Source organism: Protopterus annectens, chromosome 3.part1 (assembly GCF_019279795.1).
Source record: "Protopterus annectens isolate FY-2018-M chromosome 3.part1, PAN1.0, whole genome shotgun sequence".
NCBI lineage: Eukaryota > Metazoa > Chordata > Ceratodontiformes > Protopteridae > Protopterus > Protopterus annectens.
This window is the reverse complement of record NC_056732.1, coordinates 356,039,404-356,067,268: the sequence shown is the minus strand read 5'-3', so window position 1 is coordinate 356,067,268 and position 27,865 is coordinate 356,039,404. Positions and strand designations below refer to the sequence as shown.

Genomic DNA, 27,865 nt, shown 5'->3' with positions numbered 1-27,865 from the left:
TTATTTATTTATTTATTTATTTGGATCTTACCACTATTTTATGTAGATATTTGGGATTTACAGCATAAGATTGTAATTTCTATTTTTCTAGGTTTATAGCTACCTTATGATTCAGAACTTCTAAGTATTTTTTATTTAACTTAATAATTTCGTTATGTGCTACTTTATTTGGTTTTGCATCCATTTTTATCTTGTCTATGTTTTTTTGTAAGTCTAAAAGTTCTTTGCCCCACTCTCTCCTTTTTTTAAGGTACCAAGATTTTATTCTACTGTATATATAAACTTTAAAGGTCTCCCACAGTATATAGTATCAGTCACTTCACCATTATCATTTGTTTCCATAAACATGTCTATTTTTTTTCATTATCCATTCCCTAAAGTCATTTAACTTAGTTATATAAGCAGGAATTTTCTGTAGAAATCTTAAATAATCTGTATGTGTAGTTAGTGTAAAGTTTATAGCCTCATGGTCTGAAAGTGGACAAGTCATTATAGATACATCACTTATTTTGGAGTATATATTATTTGATACAAAGACCATATCAATGTTTGTTTGTGTACCAAACCAATATGAATAGTGAGTACAGAATAAGGAATAATGTTCTCTTAGACCATGTATATCTTTAAGGTTCATCTGGTTTGTAAAGTCATTTAACTTCTTGACTTGAGATGTTAGTTTTATTTTACCATTTTTAGAAGTATCATTGCCTGATAATAGGCAGTTAAAATCACCTGTTGCTATAATTTCCCCTTTTGCATTTAAAGTAATCAGGTCCAGATATTTGTCAACATATTTAGTACTCAGTCCTGGTATCCAGTATGTATTAATCAAAGTATAATACTTCCTACTGATTTCCAAAATAACCATGCTTAGCATCCCATCTTTATCTGAAATTGTATCTATAATTCTTGGCACAGTATAAGTATTTTTCCATAGAATAAGAGTGCCCCTTCTCTTAGTCTTAAAACATGAATCACCCAGAATGGTATAGCCATTGAATGAGTATTTTTGTAGATTCTTTTTAATAGATGGGTTTCCTGTAAAAAGATGATCTGGGCTTTATGCAGTTTGATATATTTAAGCAAACCAGCTCTTATGACATTATTATAAACATTTATAAGCCATTGACTATAATGTGTATGTTGTTACTTACTGAAAAACCTTTCTTCCGTGTTGACTTGAAATCTAGTGAAAACTTACTTATCATTAATGCATAATGTGTATTAAACACTATTTTCAAACACATAAATAAACCATAAAGTTTCTGGTTTAGTTAAAAACTTAACTAAACCATCCATCCACTACCTCTCCAATACCAAACAACACAAATTATTCAACTCTGCTTAGAATATAGTATACAAACAAAAAAGAAAAGCATTATGAAAGCAACTAAAGAAATCTGAATCCATGAAATATACATTACAATGAGAGCGTCCAATATATCTGAAGCTATATGAATACGTCACATATAATAGCACCTCTAATAAATAGATATGCCAGAAATACACATCAGATCAAAGTATGTAAAAACATTAGAAGCTGAAGGTTAAGAAGATTGTCATTATTTTCAAGACTTTTCATGAAACATCACATAATTTAACCATTTTGTTAGTCATCTAACATTTTTCATGAAAGGATCTGTTGAATATATATATATATATATATATATATATATATATATATATATATATATATATATATAAAACACTTATTACAACATAACTATTATATTTTGCAATTATACACATATTACTCATATGTACTAACAACTATGTTGACGTCTTTAATCAGGAAGGGGGGGGGAGAGAAAAAAAGGGGGCCTCACAACTCTATGTTTAGTTACTAAAGGTTTAGTTATGTTATAAATCTGATGTTACTATGCATAATGAGTTTTCTAATGCAGCTCCTATTTCACCTGATGTCATTTAGTTACTAACAATGTCATTGAATCTGCAGAATGTATGCATCTATAAGAGAAGAGAGGCATTTTCAAAGAAGTTAAATACTTTTATCAGAACTAATTATTTCCCATTTAAAGTATCTAGTGAAGTATAACAGAATTTCAAGAGAAAAGAATTCTAAGTACAACCATTTAACAAGTTCAAAAGGTCAAATTATGTCATCACTGTTGTTTCCTCAAGCTGCAGCTTCATAAACTTGTTAAAAATAATCTAAATAGGCTCATGCACAGCAGAGGTTGTCTCTAGTGAAGAAAAAAGCATTTTCGGTGGGAAATTCAGATCTTGAAGCTTTCAGAGTTTACAGAAAGCAAAAACAAAAACACTCAAGATGCCTTGTCAGTGCATGTCATGAATCTCCACAATAAGAACAGTCAGACCACCAGTTTCCTCAAAAAACATCAACATCATGAAAAACATAACCTTTTCATATAAAAACAGCTACTTAGAAGTAACAACAGCTGCCTCAAATCAGAAATCATATTATAACATTTCAATCATTTACCCACGAGTTAACCAGGCCAGAGACAGAAAAAAAGGAACTGTGTGTGTGTGTGTGTGTGTGTGTGTGTGTGTGTGTGTGTGTGTGTGTGTGTGTGTGTGTGTCCGCGTGTGTATATATATATATATATATATATATATATATATATATATATATATATATATAAATATATATATATATATATATATTTATAAATATATATAAATATATATATATATATATATATATAAACTTAAAATATTTAGCTATCTATAAAACATCATTAATGCAGGGATGCACTGGGTGGCAGTGAAGAGTTACCAAACAGCTGGGTAACTACAGCAGAGCTAGTAAGGGAGACAACTAGAAAGGTGCTTGGTATCACATCGGGACAGAGGAAGGACGACAAGGAGACATGGTGGTGGAATGAGGAAGTACAGAAGAGTATACAGGCAAAGAGGTTGGCAAAGAAGAAGTGGGATTGTCAGAGTGATGAAGAAAGTAGACAGGAGTATAAGGAGATGAGGTGCATGGCAAAGAGAGAGGTGGCAAAGGCTAAGGATAAGGCATATGAAGAGTTGTATGAAAGGTTGGACACTAAGGAGGGAGAAAAGAACCTGTATCGATTGGCTAGACAGAGGGACCAAGCTAAGAAAGATGTGCAGCAGTTAAAGGTGATAAAGGATAATGAGGGAAACATACTAACAAGTGAGGAGAGTGTGTTCAGGAGATGGAAAGAGTACTTTGAGGGGTTGATGAATGAAGACAATGAGAGGGAGAAAAGGTTGGATGATGTAGGGATACTGAATCATGAAGTACAATGGATTAGCAAGGAGGAAGTAAGGATAGCTATGAAGAGAATGAAGAATGGAAAGGCTGTTGGCCCAGATGACATACCTGGGGAAGCATGGAGGTGTTTAGGTGAAATGGCAGTGGAGTTTTTAACCAGATTGTTTAATGAAATCTTAGAAAGTGAGAAGATGCCTCAGGAATGGAGAAAAAGTGTTTTGGTACCGATTTTTAAGAATAAGGGTGATGTGCAGAGCTGTAGTAACTACAGAGGGATTAAATTGATCAGTCACAGCATGAAGTTATAGGAAAGAGTAGTGGAAGCTAGGTTAAAAAGGGACGTGATGATTAGTGAACAGCAGTATGGTTTCATGCCGGGAAAGAGCACTACAGATGTGATGTTTGCTCTAACAGTGTTGATGGAGAAGTACAGAGAATGTCAGAAGGAGTTGCATTGTGTTGTTGTAGACTTAGAGAAAGCATATGACAGGGTGCCTAGAGAGGAGTTGTGGTATTGTATGAGGAAGTCAGGAGTGTCAGAGAAGTATGTAAGAGTGGTACAGGATATGTACAAGGGTAGTGTGACACCAGTGAGGTCTGCGGTGGGAGTAACAGATGCGTTTAAGGTGGAGGTGGGGTTACATCAAGGATCAGCTCTGAGCTCTTTCTTATTTGCAATGGTGATGGACAGGTTGACAGACGAGATCAGACAGGAGTCCCCATGGACTATGATGTTTGCAGATGACATTGTGATCTGTAGTGAGAGTAGGGAACAGGTGGAGGAGACCGTGGAGAGATGGAGGTATGCTCTAGAGGTCAGCAGGACTAAGACAGAATATATGTGTGTAAATGAGAGGGAGGATAGAAGAATGGTGAGGATGCAAGGAGTAGAGGTGGCGAAGGTGGATGAGATTAAATACTTGGGGTCAGTAGTTCAGTGTAACGGTGAGTGTGGAAGAGAGGTGAAGAAGAGGGTACAGGCAGGATGGAGTGGGTGGAGAAGAGTGTCAGGAGTGATTTGTGACAGACAAGTACCTGTAAGAGTGAAAGGGAAGGTCTACAAGAGGGTAGTGAGACCAGCTATGTTATATGGGTTGGAAACAGTGGCATTGACAAAAAGGCAGGAGTTTGAGATGGATGTGGCAGATTTAAAGATGTTAAGATTTGCACTGGGTGTGACGAGGGTGGACAGGGTTAGGAATAAGTATATTAGAGGGTCAGCCCAGGTTGGAAGGTTTGGAGACAAAGCCAGAGAAGCAAGATTGCATTGCTTTGGACATGTGCTGAGGAGGGATGCTGAGTATATTGGGAAAAATATGCTAAGGATGAAGCTACCATGTAACAGGAAAAGAGGAAGGCCTAAGATAAGGTTTATGGATGTGGGGAGAGAGGACATGCAGGTGGTTGGTGTGACAGAGCAAGATGCAAAGGACAGGAAGAAATGGAAACAGGTGATCCGCTGTGGTGACCCCTAATGGGAACAGCCGAAAGAAGATGATGATGACGATGATGATTAATGTTTAAATGTATCTAAATAAAGAGTCTAAAACATCTAGTTAGAAACGCTAATCAGAAACACCTTGTTACCCCACCACTGATCCACTAGAAAAAATGCACTTTGGTATTAAGTCAAATTATACTATTACTGAAGAATTAGAAGACATATATCATTTGTAGTTATTTAAAAGGGAAAAGTATGTAAAGTACTTATAATGGGGAAAAGAGAGAAAAGGAACATTGGTAACAAAAAAAGAACAGGAAGAAAGAAGATAGAGAGAGAGAGAATGTTATTTAAATACTTAGTACTATATGTAATTAGAAGACGTAGATATAGAAAGGAAAAGAGAAAGTTAATAATAAAAATGATTCACATTATCTTACAGCATAGAGACTTTCCAGAATCAAATATGTTATGATTCATGAAACAAAGCATTTAAAATTAGAAGGAATTTATTCATTTGTCCTTTAGTTTCTTAGTTTTGTTTGCTCCTTCCTTCACAGACCATCCATTTTTTGCTGCCTGTCTCTTCAAACTCTGGGATGACCATTCCATTTCTTCTATGTCCGACAGTATTTTCTTCTTTTGGATAAATTCTACTGCTTCTTGTAGGGAATCAAAGATCTTCACTCCTTCTGGCAAGGTGATTTTTATTCTTGCAGGAAAAAGAATTTGAGCTTTAATATTGGCTTTTCTCAAGGACTTAATTAGAGGAACACACTCCTTTCTTCTGGATATGACTGTAGAGGTGCAGTTATTGTCAGAACGATTAACTTTTTCACCCATCTTGATAGGGGAATTAGTCCAAGTTGATTTCAGTACTACGTCTTTGTCTTACGAGGAAAGAAATCGAACTATTATAGACCTGGGTTAGATGAACTCAGAGATGAAGCTGGATTTGCCAGGGACTGATGAGCCCTCTCAACTCCAAAAGAGAGGGATTCGGACATGTTTAGTGCTGATGAAAACCACTTATTGAGGAATTGAATCATGTTAGCACCCTCTTCTTTCTCAGGAATTCCATATATTCTTAAGTTATTCCTCCTTGATCTACTTTCAAGGTCTTCCAGTTTCTCAATCAGCCTGGTGTTTTGTTTCACAAGAAATTCATTGTGTTCATTTTCTGTCACTCTAGTATCTAGGTCAGTTACTGTTTCCTCTAAGGCAAGAATCTGTTCAGATTGTTTTTTTACTATTCCATTAGAAGTTCCAGTTGTTTACTGCATTCTTGTTTGATAATATCCATTTTGTTTCTAATTTGCCCATTTTTAGTGACAGTTCTTGGATGTTTGTTATTATAAGATGTAGTTCTTTCTTCGCTGCACTCTCCTGGTGTGGGTTCTTCACGTTGCTCATGTTTTTAGTGACAGTTCTTGGATGTTTGTTATTATAAGATGTAGTTCTTTCTTCACTGCACTCTCCTGGTGTGGGTTCTTCACGTTGCTCATGTTTTTAGTGACAGTTCTTGGATGTTTGTTGTTATAAGATGTAGTTCTTTCTTCACTGCACTCTCCTGGTGTGGGTTCTTCACGTTGCTCATGTTTTTAGTGACAGTTCTTGGATGTTTGTTATTATAAGATGTAGTTCTTTCTTCACTGCACTCTCCTGGTGTGGGTTCTTCACGTTGCTCATGTTTTAGTGACAGTTCTTGGATGTTTGTTATTATAAGATGTAGTTCTTTCTTCACTGCACTCTCCTGGTGTGGGTTCTTCACGTTGCTCATGTTTTTAGTGACAGTTCTTGGATGTGTTATTATAAGATGTAGTTCTTTCTTCACTGCACTCTCCTGGTGTGGGTTCTTCACGTTGCTCATGTTTTAGTGACAGTTCTTGGATGTTTGTTATAAGATGTAGTTCTTTCTTCACTGCACTCTCCTGGTGTGGGTTCTTCACGTTGCTCATATTTTTAGTGACAGTTCTTGGATGTTTGTTATCATAAGATGTAGTTCTTTCTTCACTGCACTCTCCTGGTGTGGGTTCTTCACGTTGCTCATGTTTTTAGTGACAGTTCTTGGATGTTTGTTGTTATAAGATGTAGTTCTTTCTTCACTGCACTCTCCTGGTGTGGGTTCTTCACGTTGCTCATGTTTTTAGTGACAGTTGTTGGATGTTTGTTATTATAAGATGTAGTTCTTTCTTCACTGCACTCTCCTGGTGTGGGTTCTTCACGTTGCTCATGTTTTTAGTGACAGTTCTTGGATGTTTGTTATTGTAAGATGTAGTTCTTTCTTCACTGCACTCTCCTGGTGTGGGTTCTTCACGTTGCTCATGTTTTTAGTGACAGTTGTTGGATGTTTGTTATTATAAGATGTAGTTCTTTCTTCACTGCACTCTCCTGGTGTGGGTTCTTCACGTTGCTCATGCTTTAGTGACAGTTCTTGGATGTTTGTTATTATACGATGTAGTTCTTTCTTCACTGCACTCTCCTGCTGTGGGTTCTTCACGTTGCTCATGTTTTTAGTGACAGTTCTTGGATGTTTGTTATTATAAGATGTAGTTCTTTCTTCACTGCACTCTCCTGGTGTGGGTTCTTCACGTTGCTCATGTTTTTAGTGACAGTTCTTGGATGTTTGTTATAAGATGTAGTTCTTTCTTTCTTCACTGCACTCTCCTGGTGTGGGTTCTTCACGTTGCTCATGTTTTTAGTGACAGTTCTTGGATGTTTGTTGTTATAAGATGTAGTTCTTTCTTCACTGCACTCTCCTGGTGTGGGTTCTTCACGTTGCTCATGTTTTTAGTGACAGTTCTTGGATGTTTGTTATAAGATGTAGTTCTTTCTTCACTGCACTCTCCTGGTGTGGGTTCTTCACGTTGCTCATGTTTTTAGTGACAGTTCTTGGATGTTTGTTATTATAAGATGTAGTTCTTTCTTCACTGCACTCTCCTGGTGTGGGGTCTTCGAGTTGCTCATCTTGAGATCTCCAGTAGAAAACTTCTTACAAGGAATAATTAAAAAATTCTCTTGACTATGTATTAATTTTTAGAAAATAATAGTCTATGTTAATCTATCTTTTAGTATACTTTTAGTTAGATTTTTCTAAAAATTAAAGTATATTTCCTGTCAGGATGTTAAAATCTAAGCAGAGCTATGGATTTCTACTGCTATCAGGCTGGCATCATGGCCACCCATCAGCATCTTTCTAGGATGTCTCCGTGGATATGTCTGTTCTCATTGCTTAAAATAATATTAGGTCTTCTGTGGACAGTAATATATATATATATATATACATACACACACACACACACACACACACACACACACATATATATATATATATATATATATATATATATATACATTCATCAGACAAACCACATACAAGTCTTTTTCTTAATGCTTCAGCTAATCCCACTCATAACTGACAATGTTCCTCTAGGCTGCATAAATCTGCTTCAAAAATGAACATACTTTCATCTGACATTTCATTCTTTCTATGCATTTTATATAACTGCTGATACTGCCAGTCTTGAGCATAGATGATTTTACTATGCTTTCACAAGATCTGCAAATGGGTTTGATTTAGACTTTCTTGGTGCTGCACTTTTGGAATACAAATCTGTATATTAAAGCAAATGTAAAGATTAGTTGCGCACTGAAACCTAGTACCAGCCTTCTCACAAAGATGCCTTAGTTTTGAACTCCATCAAACATGATACCAGGATCCAAACTGACCACAGTTGTACCAACATCTTCAGGATAGACACATCGCATCTTGGCTAGATATAAACAGACTACATGAAGTATTATGGAACATATAATATGAGTATAACCCCCAAATTCTAATAATTTCCTTTTTTGATAGCTCCCAACTAAGTTCTATATTTAATTTATTTGTTATGTATTGAGAAATAGTACTGTTATTAGACGTAAGTCCTTTAAGTGGGAGATCTATTTTTTATTGATAAGTATCTAGTGAAAACTATTCCACCATTTTACTCTTGATTTTAATAACCAAACTGCTCAAATGATTAAATATGGAAGTTTAGCTTTTTATATAACCAAATTTACTTGAAATGTGTTCACAATATAATTGTTTGGGGCTTAAAATGAATAAATCTAGCTCTCACATACAATAATGAATTTTAATACAAAACTGAAACACTTAAAAAGAAGATGTATGTCAAACAATCAGTATTTTATTTAATAACTTACATATTTTATGCAATTTCGGCTCTTTATTAACTGGAAATGGAAGAAGAGCCAAACATTCACTGGGAAAACTACTCAAGCTGAAACGCCCTAGCCCAATGCTTCCTTGAGTTTATAAACTCAAACGCCCTTGAACAGCTTGGTCACCACTCCCACAAGAGGTGACAACATACTGGACCTGGTAATCACCAACATGGGGAACCTATGTTCCACACCTGAGGTAAACTCGTCATTGGTAAGATCAGATCACAAACTAATCACACTGGACATCCACATCCCGACCCCCCCCTCAGTTAAGGAAATCAAGGTAAAAACCTTCTCTAAAGCCAACTTCACACTCCTCAAGACCGAGGTGGTAAGTTTCAAAGCTCCCAATCAAATGGAAAATGATGACCCATCAGCAGAATCCTTTACAAGTGCATTCTATGAACACCTTCAAAATGCATGGACCGAGCCATCCCAAGTAAAACCAAGACCAACTCCTCAAAATTGAGGAAGCCAGTCTGGTGGACCCCGGCTATAGATAAACTTTACAACAGAAGGAGGAAACTCCTACAAGATAGAACAAAATCCCAAAATAAGAAAGCATCCCTGATTAACATCAGTAAAAAACTGCGCTCCCTCATTAAATCATCCAAGGCCAACTTCAAAAGAAAAATAGCCAATGACTCTAAGGATAACCACAAGGCCTTCTTTAACTATGTCAAGAGTCTAGGGGCAAACTCTCAGATATGCTCCGAGCTAGTGCATAATGACCATAAATACACTGAACCAACCGACATTGCCAACATCCTGGCTGACAAGTTCAGTGCAAACTTCACCCCCCCCCCCTCCACCAAAGGGGTTAGCATCCATCCCAGAAGAATGTGGCGCTCCAGATATCTCAGACACACAAGTAAAGACAGCCCTTGCAAAGGCCAAAAACACAGCATCAATGGGACCAGATGCTATCCCAGGTTGTGTCTTACACGAGCTTCAAAATGAACTAACCCCCCCATCTCAAATCACTATTCAAACTCAGCCTCTCTATAGGCTATGTACCCAAAGAATGGTGTACAGCAACAGTCGTACCACTCCACAAAGGTGGTGCCACAACTGACCCTGGGAACTATCACCCTATAAGCTTGACTAGCTTGGTCTGCAAAGCCATGGAACGCATTATCATGGATCTCATTAACAGGGACATTGGGAACCTCCAGACACTGGACCCCACCCAGTTCGGCTTTGTTAAAGGCAGATCTTGCCTCCTGAAATTGGTCGACTTCTTCGAAACAGTCACCAAGGCCATAGATGAAGGGAAGGTGGTCCACACAGCATATCTGGACCTCGCTAAGGCATTCGACACCATCCCACACTCAGGAATCATAGACAAATTCACCAGCTTAAATATCAACCCCCATGTTACGAGATGGGTTGCCAATTGGCTCTCAGACAGAAACCACACGGTAAGAGTGGCAGACGCCATGTCTGACTCTAAACCAGTCACAAGCGGAGTTCCACAGGGCTCAGTCCTGGGACCCCTCCTGTTTGGTATATATTTCTCCGAAGTATAGGCAAAGGTGGAGGGACTGTGGCTAACCAAGTTCGCAGATGACTGTAAATTGGGTGCAATAATTGACTCTCCAGCTGACACAGACATCCTGCAAAAGGGTCTCACAGAGACAAACACCTGGTGTCAAAGTCATGGCCTCAAGCTAAATGCCAAAAATTGCATAGTAATCCCATTTGGGAAAAACAAAGTACCTACAAACTGCCACATAGATGGGAATCCACTAAGTACAGGAGAAGTAATTAGGGACCTGGGTGCCCAAGTAGATAACATGCTCTCCTTTGATAACCACATAGCCAAAACGGTCAGGAAATCCTTCTATGTGGCACACCTGATCACAAAGGGTTTCTCATCCAGATCCAAGGAGGTGATTGTGCCCCTTTACTCCTCACTCATTAGGCCCATAATAGAGTACAATGCCCCATTTGGGATGTACCTCACTAGACACCTGCAACAACTAGAAAGACCACAGAAGTACCTCACTAAGAGGATTAAGGGCCTTAAACAATTACCCTATGAAGCATGACTAAAAAAGCTCCAGCTCTTCTCAGTCGCTTACCGTCTGCTCAGAGGTGACCTGTGCCTGACCTACAGGGCCATGTCAAACCCTGAACTAATGGACATGCTTCACCTCAAAAAAACGAGATCCCTCAGAACCACTCGTTCTAGCGACTGGAACCTATGTACAACAATAAACAGGACATGCTGGAGGGATAGATTCCTGTCCCAGCGACTCCCCTCACTCTGGAATAGAATCCCAATCCATATTCGACAGAACTCCTCTCTGACCCTCTTTAAGAGAAATCTTGATGACTGGATGGGTAATCATAAGTTCTACCCTGGCATCACTTCAGGAGCCCTGTTGACAGAGGCCCAGGTTACTAATCTAATGGGGAGGCGAAAGCCATCACTCTGTGGCTAGGCTTATAAATGCCCATGGGCAGACAGCCTAGTACTTACTTATGAACCTAAGAGCCACAATAACACAATAATGGCCATCTGGGTATAAAATGCTCCCCGACAAGTTGTGAAATATATGGTGAAAAACATTACACCATTTATGTGTATTTACCTAAAAGTGGGCTAACACACACTTTTTTACAGTCCAGAACCTGAAATTCTACTTGATCTCTACCTGTAATCAAAGTAGACCAGTTTTTCCTATCTTTATACAATTTGTCATATCATACATTTTGGCAGAATTAAAGTCTTTCTGATGAAAAAAATATCTTTTCTGGAACTACTTTCATCTTTAGAAAATGTATAAGTCCCAGCAACAAAAGTTTCTCAAAAGAGTTCCTTAGTATATAGTGTGTTGTATTACTACAAATGTGCAAGGTGTAAAATCAGCAGAATAACAGAGCAATACTGTGACTGGGGTAATGGGGTAAATAATTAGGGAACATTAAGGGACCAGCACACCCCTTAGCTTTAGTGGAAGAAGCAAAAGGTAATTCATAATTCATAATAATGTCAGAGAACACCTGCTTATGGAGGCATTCCTATAACTTTGTGGGATGATACGGCCCACTATCTAGAAAAAGTGTACTTCTGAGAGATGCCCGAGCAAGACAATGGCACCAAAACATTTTACAAGCAGCAAACAAATAACTACAAAGATAATATTATTGCATGCACTATTTGCATTTAAATACACTCAAATACCCACACATTTATAGGCACAGGTGACAAAACAGTGTGACATAAGTCAAGCTGCAGTTTTGTGATAGATTCAACATAGATGGGAATCCACTAAGGACAAAAAACAAAGTCAATACATTTCAGTGCACTTGCACCTAGGTCAGATTTTAAGTTCTGCACAACTATATCCAAAAGAGAAAATGCAAACAATATATTTAAATATCTCTTACGTAGAAATGATATAGAGTACAGTGGCAGAAACGTCACCGTGAGCTAGAAATCAGTGAGGAAATGTGAAGCACAATGTGAAGCCAAACATATCATGTCTGCCTTTTAAACTTATTCTTGAGTCCACTGCAACCATTTGTTAACAAATCTTTTTTTTTCTGTGAACAACATTTATCCAACTAAGTAATTTCCTCTTAGTGACATAGTATTACCCTGATGAAACACTACTATTTAGTTGTAATTGTATCTTTATTTTCATACCCAAAGCACATTGAAAAGATGCCTACCCTTCTTGCCCGAAGGTTGTACAAAATGAAAACATCTATAAAAGGATATCAGTGTCTGCAAAGCAAAGACAGACTTTAATTCCTTCAATCTAATTTGAAACATTGCTCTTTACATTGTATTACCTGCGGCATATTGTAATCCCGGATTATATGAAAACAATAAACACACCATGTTCTAGAGCTCTACAACTAAAAGGACACAATTTAAGGAAAAAAGAAAAAATAGGTTACAATATTGCTGAATGAGATCATAAATCTGAAAATTGAATAAAAAATCTGTGTTTTACAGGTTTACTCTAAATGTCAGGTTCTTAGCTACTAGCAACCAGCAAGTCACATTTTCTTCAACAGTTTTATTTGCTTACTAAGTATTATACTATTTATTTGTTTCAGCTGCACTGTTACCATGCATGTTTCATTAACGTTTCTTCTAGCTGACTTGTTGTGACTTGGTGTTATGGTTTTGACCGAAAATGCTAGTTATGTTACAAAGTTACAAAAGGATATGAATGCATCATGCATTCCGAGGCATAATGGGCACAGCATGTCATATGACACGGGCAGGGGGTGTGGCATACGATTAGCTATCAACCACTAGCAAGGCATCTGTACAAAACTGAAATATGTTTTAAATGAGCTTAGAAAATATGCACATATGGAAAAATAAAAATGTGGTTCCATGCTTCCAGATAAAACGCAAAAAATACATAATTATTTCCTGAATGTCTAGTAGAGAGCCAAGGCTATCCATGCTGCAAATAAAGTGAGACAGTAACATCTGCTTAAAGAGTATAAATGTGAAAGTTCTCTGAAAATCATTGCGTTTGATTTATCTGGGTTTTGCTCAACTATTTGTCTGATACATGTTAAAAGAAACCAAAGCAAGGAAAAAAAAAAGGATAAGCATTTAAAAGGTAGAAGCTGCTGTATTTGAACAAGCTTCTTTTATAGCTTAAAAGAAAAAAAATATACATGTAGTTTGGGGGAGAGACAGGTTATTGTTGTTATTAATTTGTTGCTTGAACATTAAATAAGGTGTGCCCAACGGAACCGACACTTCCCATTCACTAGCTGTCCCACACTCTCATGGTACAACCTAGGAAACAGATTATACAATGTATTCAATTATTAACACTTTAATAGCTAACATAAGCATTTATATACACTTGTATACGAGCAGAATATATGAATATTACCAATTATAATACAACAATAATACTATGGTTTGCGCATACTATGGTTTGAGCATTAAAGGTTAATAATTCAAGGTCATAGGTTCATAGGTTCATAGATTAGTACTAGGCTAACTGCCCTTGTGAGCCATTTTAAACCTAGCCAATTATCCCTTGGGAGACATGAACCCTGCACCTTGTGTTTGTAAGGCAAACACCTTAACCATTAGGCCACCCTCCCAACCATGTGGCTGTAATATTAATTTTAGTAATTCAGTAGCATTTTTAACTTGGTATTGATGTAAATCATGGGAGCCGTGGCAATATCAGCTTTTGCACAATCAGACAAATGTATTCACCTTCTTGGCAAAGTCAGCTTCTACTGCTCAAAAAGAAATACATACATTTCCTGTCAAGTTGTAAAAGCCGTAACATTTTTTTCTTTCTTTTTTTTTGTTCATAACAGTATTTCCTCATCCTCGTCCCAAGAGCTTGTTTTTTCTTAAGACTTAGTTTGGCATTTTGGATCATGTTTCTGGGGCACTGTTAGGATTGGACCCATGGCTGGTACCAGTGCATTGAGTAACTGTGTATGTAGTGCTGTCTTCTGTCTTTGACTGTTGTACATCTGTACTGAGGTCATCATACCATGGATAAGAAAATGTTCAGCCTTCATTCTTGGGGTGTCAGATGAGCCTACTGTCTTTTCCTGGGTACATTGACTCTCAATGAGTCCAACTTTATGGCAGGTATGTAGTTGTTGTTCTCCATCCTTCAATACCATGGCTTTGGTCTTCCTTCATGATTGTGGTCTAATGTTTGTAATCCACACTTCTTGGTGTGCACTGCAGGTTATGGAGACTTACTTCATACGATACTGGTATCTCTGCATGCTTAACTGTCTTTCAGTAGGTTTTGGGAAGCTTTTGAGTGCCAGGCACTTTGAGTTTGTCTTTTGCATCTTCCGTTGGTTCATAGTTGTATACTATGCCAACAACCATTGGGGCCTTTTTAAGCCTAATCATGCATCCCAAAGTATATGAAAAGTTAGTAGCCTAAGATTATTTGAAGGGGTATATGTAAACTGGAGCTTGGGTGGTGGGCATTTACAGGCTACTTTTGTCCATTAGAGACATAGGTGCAAGACTAGGGGTGAATTTCATATTCTTTATCCATTTGGCCGAAGCTATGCTTGAACTGGGTTAAAGAAAAACTCTGCTTCACAGTTGCATTGGTAAGGCAGTCCCTATATGCAACAAATATAATGACAAGTTTAAAAACAAACCTCTGTGGTGGAATACCAATATAAATAAATTATATAACAAGAAAAAGAAACTGCTTAATGGTTATAAGAGGACTCATTCTACTTAACAGCACACTTAAGAAAACAAAGAGCTTAAGGGAACTAGTAGGAAACTCAAAGCTGAGTATGAACTTAAAATAGACACTAAAACCAAAACTAACAGCAAATGTTTCTTTAAACATGACAGGAAGTTATGAGCAAACACAGAACAGTGTACAGAGCTACTCCACAGTAACACTACACTGTTTGACCTAAAGGAAATAGATAATATCCTAGCTAACAAACTTAGGGCAAATTTTACTCCACTCACAGTTACAGCTATCCCACAGGTTCCACAGTCCCCAGCCTCCCCATTTAATTACTGTGCAACAAGTTTTCTCAGCCCTTTCAAAAACTAAGAATACTTCATCCATGGGCCCTGACAACATACCAGGTTGCCTGATTATCAGTGCCAAATATGGCCTTTCTGAACCCCTACTTAACCTCTTTAAACTTAGCCTCTCTACTGGTTACATTCCTAAAGCTTGGAAAACAGCCACTGTAATGGCAATGCACAGGGGTGGCTCAACCACGGACCCTGGTAACTATAGACCCATTAGTCTCACTAGTTTCATATGCAAAGCCAAAGAATGCATTATCATATACTTCACTAATCAGGACATTGAAAGTATCTTAACCTTGCACCTTCATCAATTTGCCTTTATCAGAGGAAGGTCCTGCCTCTTTAACCTCATTAATTTATTTGGAAAAGTAACTGAAGCAGTGGATATTGGTCATGCAGTGCATAAAGCATATCTAGATCTGACCAAACCCTTTGACACTATTCCCCATGACATTAGACTAGTAAAACTGAATATAAATCACCATATTCTACAACGGATAGCTACCTAGTTGTGTGACAGAACCCATGCTGTTAGAATAGCAGATGCCACTTCTGAAATCAAAAAAATTACTAGTGGTGTACCACAGGGCTTAGTTTTGCGCCTTCTCCTACTTGGCATATATTTCTCAGACCAGCATTTATGGCCTATGGTTAACTAAGTTTGCAGATGATTGTAAATGTGGTGTTGTTATTCAATCTTCAACTGACTCACCAACATGTTGTAGGCAATGTTAACAACCAGTGCAAGGACACTGGTTTCAAATTAAATTTAAAAATGTAGCATAGTTCATTTTGGTAAACAAAACAGTTTCACTTACCGTATAGGAGATGTACCCCTCTAATCAGACACTGTTGTAATGGATCTGGCTCCTTTTGTTGATAATTCATTATCATTTGATCATCATGTCTCTACAGTTGTTTGAAAAACCTTTTATCTGGTCCATTTAATTTCTAAAGGCCTCTTCACTAGATCCAAATAAATCTCAGTTCCCCTTTATTCACATCTTATCAGACCCATAACTGAATTTAATGCACCTTTTGGCACGTATTTTTCTGAAGATATCACACAACTAGAGAGACTTCAGATATTCATAACTAAGATGATCCATGACTTCAAAGATCTTAGTTAACAGCCTCTTACAAACTCCTCCATGGAGATCTATGTCTAGCCTTTCATGCAATTAAAGATCCAACCCTATTTGATCTCCTATTCATTCACAGATTTAACAGTACATCAAATACTCATTTAAAGGAACTAAACATTCATCAGCAGATAAAAAGGGGCATGCTTGTGTGATAGATTCCTATTGCAACATATCCCTTACCTCTGGAGAAAATTTCCACTGCATGTCAAGCAGAGTAGCACCTTTGTCACCTTCCAGGTAAACCCAGATAACTGGATGGGCAGCCTCAAATTCCTCTCCCAGTCTATCTCGTCTTGCCCTCTTTGAAGCTAGTGGGAAATGTTGTACATCCTTCATTCTTGGGGTGTATTTTGACTAGGCTTGAAATGGTCTGTAGACTGACTGTCTAGTACTTATCGATGAATATATGAACCTATGAACATGCACAGAAGCCTGTTCTACAGAAGGGGTACTCTCTGAGACTCATACCTGCCCTTTCAACATGTCCTATTTTTGTTGCAAGCAGGGCTAAAATCCCTAGAGCAGGTAATTCTGATGCTGTTTATTTTGCAGATATGCAAAAGTTACTTCAGAGCAGAATCCAGGAATGTCTTGTGCTATCTCTCATATCAGCTGTGTTTATCAGTCTGTGAGCTTGAACACTTTGCCTGACTGCCATTTGTGAATTCCTTAATTGCGTGGTACTATATAGTTCAAAGCACCATGAGGTCTGGTTGGTTCAGCATTCGTATAATAACACTGTTTGTTTTGTATTTGTATCTTGATATCTGGTCTTATTAAGAATAAATCTAGGCATACTGTGATGTTCCAGCTTAAGAACAACACAGCTGGCACTGTGTTAGGGTGGGACATACTGTGCTTTGATAAGCAACAAAAAAGGCTTACAATAAAATCTAATGGCCTAGATGGCTTTCTTAAATGTTTGCAGAACCTTTCTGCTAACCCATTTGTGGCTTCATGATGGGGACCAGATGTGAAGTGCTTAAAGCCATTTGGATTTCTAAGCAGTTACCAAGTTTTCAGATGTCAAATATGAGAAGATATCAATGCAACTCTGCTCTAGCAAGATATTTCTTACACATATTGGTGATGCTGCAGTAGACTTTTCAAAGGCAACAGATTCCATATAAGCAACCTCTGTCGATTTGGAGTGTGCATCAACCAGTAGAAATATAGAGTCCTTTAGGTGTCCTGTAGATACTGTCGTAACACAGACAACCATTCTCACGGGTACTCGTGCCAGGACTATTTGGAATCTGTTGCAAGATACTGGTAAAGGTTTAGTTTGCTTGTAAATTCTGGATCATGATGCACAGAGCTGTGAGCAAAACATGCAATTTTTAGAGTGAAGTGCACTTCATGGGCAGGGCTTAAGATGTGGTACATTGCTTGGCGGGAACTATCCCCTCTAGTAGTGCACATTACAGTCCCCTGACATTATGTGCAGTTGGATGTTTCTACCTGCAGATAGTCTGAATAACAAGTCCTCCTCTTAGTGCCATCCTTTTGTAAACATTACACATACCATGAGCAACAATGGATCATGTTTGCTTTCTCTTCGGACAAAGCCATTTATCACTACTGTTATTTGTGGATTAATTATGTTGTACTGTCTCATAAGATAAATATGACAGTCTATCTGCACCAACAAGATGCTTTACCATGTTATATTCACCATCACAGGGAGTTGATCCTAGAAACAGTGTCACATGCTGCAGACATGTTGCTGTCATAAACAAGACATTCTCTCTATATTTAAGGCTGTATAATAATGGCTGATGGACCATTACAAATGTAACTATCTTTTTGTACAAATATCAATAAAATCTCTTCCTTACCCAGAGTGGGCTATATACTTTTCTGTCAACATGGAAAGGATTACACTCCCATATCATCAGTGATCATCACAATGGATTATTCTACATTTCTACAGCACTCAGGCTTCCTTGGTGTTTAAACTGGCTAATTTACTATAAGGCTAGACTATCCTTACCAACTGCAAACTTTTAGAGTTACTGAATCTATCTCAAATTACTACAGTCATCATTTATTATACAGAGTTTTATGTCTCTGGGACTATATATATATATATATATATATATATATATATATATATATATATATATATACATATATATATAGATATATATATATATATAGATATATATATATATATATACACACATATTGTGTGTGTGTGTGTGTGTGTGTGTGTGTGTGTGTGTGTGCGCAGTGGACTTGTATTTTAAGTGCCACTGCACGCTAAATCATTATACAAGGCCTTGTTAATGTGACTGCCACTAGAGCAAAGCACTCATTGTACAAGCTCCTTGCTGCAGCTGTTAACATGTAAATACACTCATTTAAACAACTGCAGCAGCTTCTGTGGTTTAAAAGAATGTTAATACTGCATTTAGGCTCAACTGGCAACACATCTGAGGGAACAATTGTACTGGCTAGCAGCTTTGCACTCATGGTAGCTGCACCCTAATTCAGCACTTCAGGAAGCTGTTTAATCTTGGAAAGTACAGAATCAGTCTCCATGGCCCATCTTTCCTTGGAACAAAGAACATCACAGAGTAGAAGTCTTGCCCTCATTCTGCCTGGGAGCTCTCTGCATGCATCCTAATGCTGACATGTCATTTATGACTCGTTCAGCTACGATTACCTGCTCTTGAGGGACAAAAGGCATACTTGTGACATGGGGGGGGGGGGGTTCTAAACTCTGTCTTGTAATCCAAGCCAATAATTTCCCTCAACCAGTGGTCCATAGTCATTACACACCAATGAGCCTTGAACAGGGAAGGATCTATTTCATCAACTAAAAGCGATCGAACATCAAAAAAAAAAATCATCAAACCAACACTGGTTTGAAATAAAAAAAAGGAAAACCTGTTCTTTGCAGGGGCAAGCCCCCCCCCCCCCCCCAGCACCCTCCACATCTTCTCCACTTATATACCAACTTTGAGATTGCAAAAAATTGGGAAAAAGGAGAAACTCACTTTCCCTAATGAAGGCTGATCTCAAGCCACAGCCAAAGCAAGTTGACAAAAGCCATTCTAAAAAACAAAATACACCCTCTTAGAAGATGGGGAGGGGGATGTAGTCAGAGCAAGGCACCCTCTTCACTTGTTGCAGGAACCATTGTCCTGCCAGATTGCCTACATTGGCCTTTACCACCTCTCAACTGTTCTTTCTCAAGTACCTTCTTTTGTTTAAACTATTTGTTGTAAGACTGCTTGTAGTAAAATGGCCACAGCTTGGTGAGAAAATATATTTTGGTAGGAGAAAGTTAATGATCTGTCTAACTGCCTGGATTGTTTTGCCTTTGCCTTTTCATTTTGACCACTTCCTCTGATCAAAGCCGACAAAACAAATGTTTGCCCAAAGAAGCATTCTGCAGTTACCCTTTGACATCTTTGTGGAGGGTCTCTGTTCCTAACCGAACAAGCCATCTGTTGACTGTGCCTGATGCCACTGCCCTAGTGCAGGTATCAGTATTACTGCCACATTTTGTGTCAGTACTACTGCCACATTTTGTTGCATACTTTCCAACTCTGAGCACCATATGTAGAAGTTCTGTGAGGTACTACGTAAGATCAGTATCTCAGAACTGCTTACATATGTCCTTAACCTGTCTAATAATATCTCCTTGGCAAAGGAGCACGTGTGCCTCTCAGTTAACTTCCCTATTGCATAAGGTGTCATAAGTATACAGCGCCATGCCAAATGTGCCTGTGATATGACTATCTTTGTTATTATACAGGATGTTATTAACAGGTGACTGCTTTCGTTCTCCAGCCACATCCAGAGGAATGACACCAGACCTCTCCATGTTTTTTCTACAATTAACTAAAATTGTTTTCAAACTAGTAAAGATGGTTGGGCTTCCTGGATATGGTAAATGAGAATCAGACTCTAGTGAAATGCTCTTGAAAGTATTCTCATAGGTCTGTGTATGAGAAGGAATAATAGGTGGTCGGGCTCCTCTACACCTATTTTGGGGGAGGGGGATGACTGAAGGCAAAGATTCATTGTTGGTATCTTAGCTGAGCACTGAGGGGATCTGATAAACATAAGATAAAGCTTCATTTCTGCACACATCTGATTCAGGGAAAAGCCAAAAGCATAGCTCCCTTCTTCTATTAGATGGATGGGCTGTCCCAGAAGTAAAGATCTTAATAGTTAGCAGTGGGGAAGCACATATTCTCTGCCAAGCCACTGCATAATTCAAGCAAGCCATCTGGAGGAAAACCTGAGGGAACCGAGGCAGGTGCCAACAAGGTAAGAACTGAGCTAAGTGCTAGCAGGGCAGGCACTGCAGGTAGTAAGTCTACAGGCTACACTTTTTGAAACTCATCCTGTTCTGACTCTTGAACAAAAAGTGGAAAGTAGTTCCTTCCCAAGAATGTGTAGGTTCATGCATAAAATTAACTGGAACATCAGAAGGGGAAGAAATGGGTATAACATAACTGACCACGATGTGGCAGTTAGTAGACAGGATTAAGGCTAGTCTATGAACTGTCAACGAGTTCTGTCCTGTAGTCCATGGTGAATTTCACTCAGTTGCTTAATCAAATAGTGCTTCCAGCTAACCCATAATAAAGGAGAGCTATGCCAGTTAATGAATGAATAAAAAAAAAAAAAAGATAAATATGTATTTTTGCTTACTGCTAGTGCATAATATCAACCTCAGTGTCTTTATTTTCATAACTTATTACAACCCATGGTATGTATCCAGAAAATATAGGAAAATCCGTAATAATGAACATGGATGCAGACAACGACAATAGCTTTTAAAAATCCAAAAGATCCTTAGCATTCTCTATAAATACAATTATATTAGGGATGGAGCTGTGTTAGCCCAATGAAATAAAGGGCAGATATGAAAAATATGGCACTAGGATTTTGTGGTAACATAATTTAATAATGCATGGCACACAGGGGTCTATAGCAATTTGTCAAAGGTTAATTTTTGCGAACTTTTTTTCATCTACCCTAAACCACCAAACGTTTAAGTCCACAAACGTTCACATCCATGAAAAATTTAAGTAGGGAAAGGAAGCAGGTGGCCAACAGCACAAATTTGCCATTTTCCCGACTGTAGCATGATCTCAGAGTTGGCATATACATATATATATATTAGTTAGGGGTGGTGTGGGGGGGGCGCAGCCTCCACTTGGGTGGGTTTGACATAGTGCAGTGTGTGTTCCAGTGTAGTGGTTGGCCAAATGCTTCCTTTCCTGGTGAAATATTTTTTCAATGTGACTTTTAAGGAACTGAGTGTTCGGTGGTTTTGGGTTGATGAAGAAAGGTTCGCAGAAGTGAAACTTCGAGAAATTGATACAGACCAGGCACACAGACAAAAGTCAGTAGCATTGCTGCATGCCAATGTGTGACTCTCCAACTCGTGAGAGGTATGCTCGTCCTCTCTGTGTCTGCATGTGTTTTCAGTGGGTGCTCAGGTTGCATCCCACATCTCATAGACATACTGTAAGTGACCTGGGGTTCGTACAAATTACAAACAGGTGTGAAAGCTATGTGAATATGTGTCTGCACTCTGTGAGGGGTTGCTATTTCACTCACAATGAGCTCCTCTACCTTGTGACCCGTGAGTACTAAGGTAAAGCGTCAGCTCCCCTGCAACACTATACAGAATTAGTAGGAAATTGAAGAATAAAAGGATGAATAATTTGATAGTAACTAGATGACTTAACTGCCTCTGAAAAGACTTACAACATGGAGTGAAAATACTGCATCCATTCATTTAGAACATCTGCTTCAGAGATGTGCTTTACAGTATATTTGAATTGCTTTACACAATTTCCTTGACACCATACTACTTAAAAGGTAGATGAAGTTATTTATAATGTCTGCAGGTTATCAATATACACTTTTTACATATGCATACATAAAGTAGGTTTGAAACTGCATGGCCCTGCAAGGCATGTAAAATGGTTCAGCGTGTCCTTATGCCTCAGCATGTATTTAACACTAAATGAACATGACCTTGAGGGCCTCTACTTATTCTAGAAAGGGGGAACTAAATTTGGCAGGACAAGTCCATTTTGTAACTAAATTAAACCTAGAGGTATACATTCATGGTGAAGTCAGTAACAGACAAAAGGATATTATGAAGCATTACTTCATGGAACTAGTAGTAGACAAGTAGAACTACATTGTTATAAAGTTGTTGTAGCTGCTAACACTGTAGCTAAGAAAGAAATATGGCACACACTATTTATCACATTGATAGTGTTGCAACCTAAAACTGAAGCATGGAAAAATGGAACAAGATGTCTCAGTACATGTAAGAACTGCAACTTTTATTATTAGTCACTGTTTCATGTTTCTGAGTGAATACATGACACAGGCAAACCAAATATGAGACATAAGACAATGTCACTGAAATGACAAGATTCTCTTTCTTTACACCCATGTACTCCAAATGTATAATGCCTGCATGAAAAAATAAAACATGAATACCACTGTTAGCTTTTGAAACTGTAAGTGACAAGCATGGATTGAAAATGCTGAGGTTAAAGCCTGTCTGGAGATGAGAGGTACCACACCTATGTCTAGTACAAGCACTAATTAGTAAGGCAATAATTACTTCTTCAAGTGTTGCCTTTTGACGTCAACCTAGTTAATGGCTTCCAGAAAGCAGTTTTTATTCCAAAAATCCATAATTTACTAGCCCTGAATATGACTTTAAGAGACATAAGGGCATTTCAATTAAGGAACAGTGATTAAAGTTGCATTTAATTAACCACATTGTACCAAAGGTTAATTCTAAAAGGGACACGATGAACAGTGACTTTCTGGAACTGGATATAGAATGACACAAGTGATATTTTATGACACGTACCCAAAGTAAAAAGTGATAATATTTTAGTTAGTGTCTAATGATCTCTGTCAAGTGCCTGCTTTAGTTTCTCAGGATGATTTATAGCCAGATGTAATTCTTTACAGATCTGTACTGGAAATCATAGTTCCTAGCCCAATTATTGTAATGCCATAAAATCTAATTGGATTTAATACTAAAGACAATTATTGTTATATAATTTAAAGCAAGTTATTGTCTTGTTCTTTGCATTTCTCAGAGGCTTCCATAATGGTGACAAAACCCTCACATAATGCTAAATCCTACTTTTCTGTTGCCCAAAATATTAAATTGAAAATAGTAAACAAACACTAATGTTGAACAAACAGAAATTCTGAATTAACACTAAATAATTAATGAAACAAATAAATGATGGAAATAATCCAAGTGAGACAAAAGACAGAGAAGGTAAACAGTACAAGTTCTTAAAAAGAATAAAACACTTTGAGTAAAAAAAGCACCTGTCTTAGCTGTGATACTGTCACTGGGAAGTGACAGATAGTACAAAATATTAGTATGTCTCTTTGACGCAGTACTACAAATGAAATCCATGGCTTACTTCTGAAGAATGCAGATGAAGTATTACACATTGAAAAGTGGGCCAAGAATTAAGCCCAGAAACTGCAAGCCACATCAGTCAGTCCAATCTATAAAATCAGTATGCTAGTGAACGTGGTATTAAAAGGTGAACAAGTATTTTTTTCTGGAAATCAGTTTTCAAGACCCTACTCAGATCTGCAGCTAGTTTTATAGCATTCAGTGGCACTAATTGATCTGGCACCCCTGAACTCTATCGATTTCTACTTTGAAAACCTATAGTAAGCTTGCTGCAAGTTGTACAATTGTACCACATGCGAATCGCTGAAGCAAGCACTTCAGTACTCACTGTAAAAGCAGAAATAAATGCACTAGCAACCAGTCAGCATTTGCCAACTCTTGGCGAGTTTGGCTGACCCCTTCACGCTACCCAACACTTCTGCTTGTCATTTGTGTGTGGCTGATGGCAAAGGTCAAACAGTATATGACTTGTGAATCTATCACATTAAAACTTTTCACTTTTGTACTGTCTGCCAGTGTAGTAACAATTAATTACATTTTGCAGAAGAGCATGCATTGTGTGGTATGTCACAATACTGGGTGTGTGGCATGCACCAGATGGTTATGGTAACACAGGTATTGTCCAACCAAATGCATATGTGCAACTGGTCCATCACAGCACAATAGACAAGCCAGTACAATTGAAAATATTTACTAAGGGTAGAATTCAGATCAGCTCATCTCAACAGCTGCTCTAATCTCAGTAAGTACTCCCCTGAAAGGCTTTATTATAGCAATAACCCACACCTGGGTGTGGGTAATGCGGGATTTACCCACGTTTGGCGTGGTTTGGTCCCGAGGGCGAAGCCCGAGGGACCAAACAAAGACAACCGTGGGTAAATCCTGCATTACCCACACCCAGAAGTGGGTTATTGCTATTATACTATGACATAATTTAAGAAAAGAAATAATTACTTTTCTTAAATAATGGCATTGTATAATGCCTTTTTGCTGCCCTTCCGCAGCTGTCTGGTATCCGCGGCAGTTCTGATGTACTGCGCATGCCTACGCAGTACATCAGAGCTGTGAAATTGAAACACAGCACAGCAACAACGTAAAAGGAACGAAACTGGTGTGGATGGCGACCTCAAAAACTCCTCAGCTCGGACACAAACCAGAAGAAAAAACGTTTTATTGCACAGAAACACAAAATAAAAAATAAAAAATAAAATACTGAATCCAAGTTAAGCGCTTTCGTCTGACACTTACAGACTTCTTCAGAACATAGGCAAACATCAACTCTTACATTTTAAATACATTTAGGTGCCAAAAGGCACTTTCAAATCAATCAAGAATTAAAGGTACATGAGCAAATAAGTGTAATCATGACACAAATCCTTCCCTAATGAATACCTATCTGAAAAATACCTATCTGAAAAATAAATGAAATAACATCTAGAATAAAAACATCTAGAATAAAAAGAAGTGCATAAGTAGTACATAATATCCTAAGAATAATACACAAAACTGGAAAAATATAATATAGTGTAACTCATTGGGGCTTGAATACAACCAAACACAAGGTATGAACCTACCAATTAATATTGCTATGTAGCCTAAAATAGATATGATAATTATGAACTGTTAAATATTAAATATTTTAAAATTATAAATATTTTAAAATGTTTAAAAATAGTGGAAATAACGAATGTAATGTAAAAATGGATTAAAAGGTTGATATATATTTATATTTATATTCATATTTATTTTTATATTTATGAATTTATATAAAAAGAAGAAGAATAAATAGAGGTAGACTGTTAAAAATATATATGTAAGAATACTTGAAGAAGATGTGTTTGGATACTTTGAGGGATACTTGATGAATGTTTTGGAAATATATAAAAAGTGTATATGTAAATGTAAATGTAAATGTAAAAGTGAATGTAAATGCAGGTCACTATTCAAAAACCCCTATGATAACTGCAGGAACGGTTTGATACTGATAAAATCATTGATGCCAGGCAATCTTGTGGCATCAGAAATAATTTGCCATTTGCTTTCTTTCATAGCCAATAAAGCTTTTACATTCCCCCCAAACACTGTTATATTGACCGTGTCAATGATAGCAAATTTAAAATAATGTGAAACACCGTTATTTAAAATGTACCTATATAGAGCATTCTTTGTATCTTTCTTCTTAATACTAAATAAATGCTCATAAATACGTCATCTTAGATGTCTCTCAGTCTTGCCAATATAAAACGCTGAGCATACTTGGCAAGTTGCAAGATAGACAACAAATTTGGTATTGCAGTTTCCCGTCTTACAGAATATATGTGTTTTGTTAAAATTGTCCAAATTAACACCACCTGTTTCATTAATAGTGTGGCACTGGTTACATGAACCGCATTTTCTTGTACCGGTTGATCCCCCTTTTATACCTCCCATGTTTGATTCCAAAATCCTTTTGAGATTCTTGCCTGTTTTGTACACAAATTTGGGATGAGTTCCCAATGTCTGGGCCAGATCATTGTTCATGGTGAATAAATTCCAATGATGCCTCACTATATTTTCAATGTACTGAACAATGGGGGAATACATTAACACGCAAACCCTATTGTCAAATCCCTCCTTTTGTTTATGAACAGAGGGTGGGACCCCCATTGTTGAGTTGCCCAATAAAGGAAGATATTTGTTACCCCATTCTTTACTGACATATTTGACGGCATCATTGATTAAGTTGACCGGATATCCCCTCAAGCTAAACATAGACCTAATCAGTTCAAGTTCGTTATCCAAAACAGCTCTCGTAGAGGACATACGGGCTGCTCGAATGCACTGTCCTTTGACAACATTCTTGAAAACATATTTAGGATGATTACTACTAAATTCCAGATAGTCATTGGAAAACGTAGGCTTCCTATGAATGCACGAGGTAAATCCGTCGTCACCATGGCTGACGTAAGTGTCCAAGTAAGCTATACCCTTTTTGTTCAAATTATATGTAAACTTTAAAAAATCATATTATTATCATATCTATTTTAGGCTACATAGCAATATTAATTGGTAGGTTCATACCTTGTGTTTGGTTGTATTCAAGCCCCAATGAGTTACACTATATTATATTTTTCCAGTTTTGTGTATTATTCTTAGGATATTATGTACTACTTATGCACTTCTTTTTATTCTAGATGTTTTTATTCTAGATGTTATTTCATTTATTTTTCAGATAGGTATTTTTCAGATAGGTATTCATTAGGGAAGGATTTGTGTCATGATTACACTTATTTGCTCATGTACCTTTAATTCTTGATTGATTTGAAAGTGCCTTTTGGCGCCTAAATGTATTTAAAATGTAAGAGTTGATGTTTGCCTATGTTCTGAAGAAGTCTGTAAGTGTCAGACGAAAGCGCTTAACTTGGATTCAGTATTTTATTTTTTATTTTTTATTTTGTGTTTCTGTGCAATAAAATGTTTTTTCTTCTGGTTTGTGTCCGAGATGAGGAGTTTTTGAGGTCGCCATCCACACCAGTTTTGTTCCTTTTACATCAGAGCTGTGGCCAAAACCAACGGAGAAAGCAAGATCTCCACTGCTTTTTACTGTTTCGCTGTGTTAAATGGGTTTAACATAGCAAGACAGCTTTAAAATAAGCAACGGAGATTGTCGTTGCTTATTTTAAAGCTGTCTCGCTATGTTAAACCCATTTAACATAGCAAGACAGGTTTAAAAAAAAATCAACGGAGAAAGCAAGATCTCCGTTGCTTTTTACACACTGTGTCGCTATGTTAAAGGAGTTTAACATAGCGAGACAGCTTTAAAAAAAGCAACGGAGATCTCCGTTGCTTTTTTTAAACCTGT

General features: G+C 37.5%; 1 protein-coding gene across 3 annotated transcripts in view; it reads right to left on the bottom strand.

The window, feature by feature from the left end:
- CREB5 (cAMP responsive element binding protein 5) overlaps positions 1–27,865 on the bottom strand; it is a 1,721,100-nt gene that overhangs the window by 79,403 nt on the left and 1,613,832 nt on the right. The gene's annotated exons all lie outside the window — the stretch shown is intronic.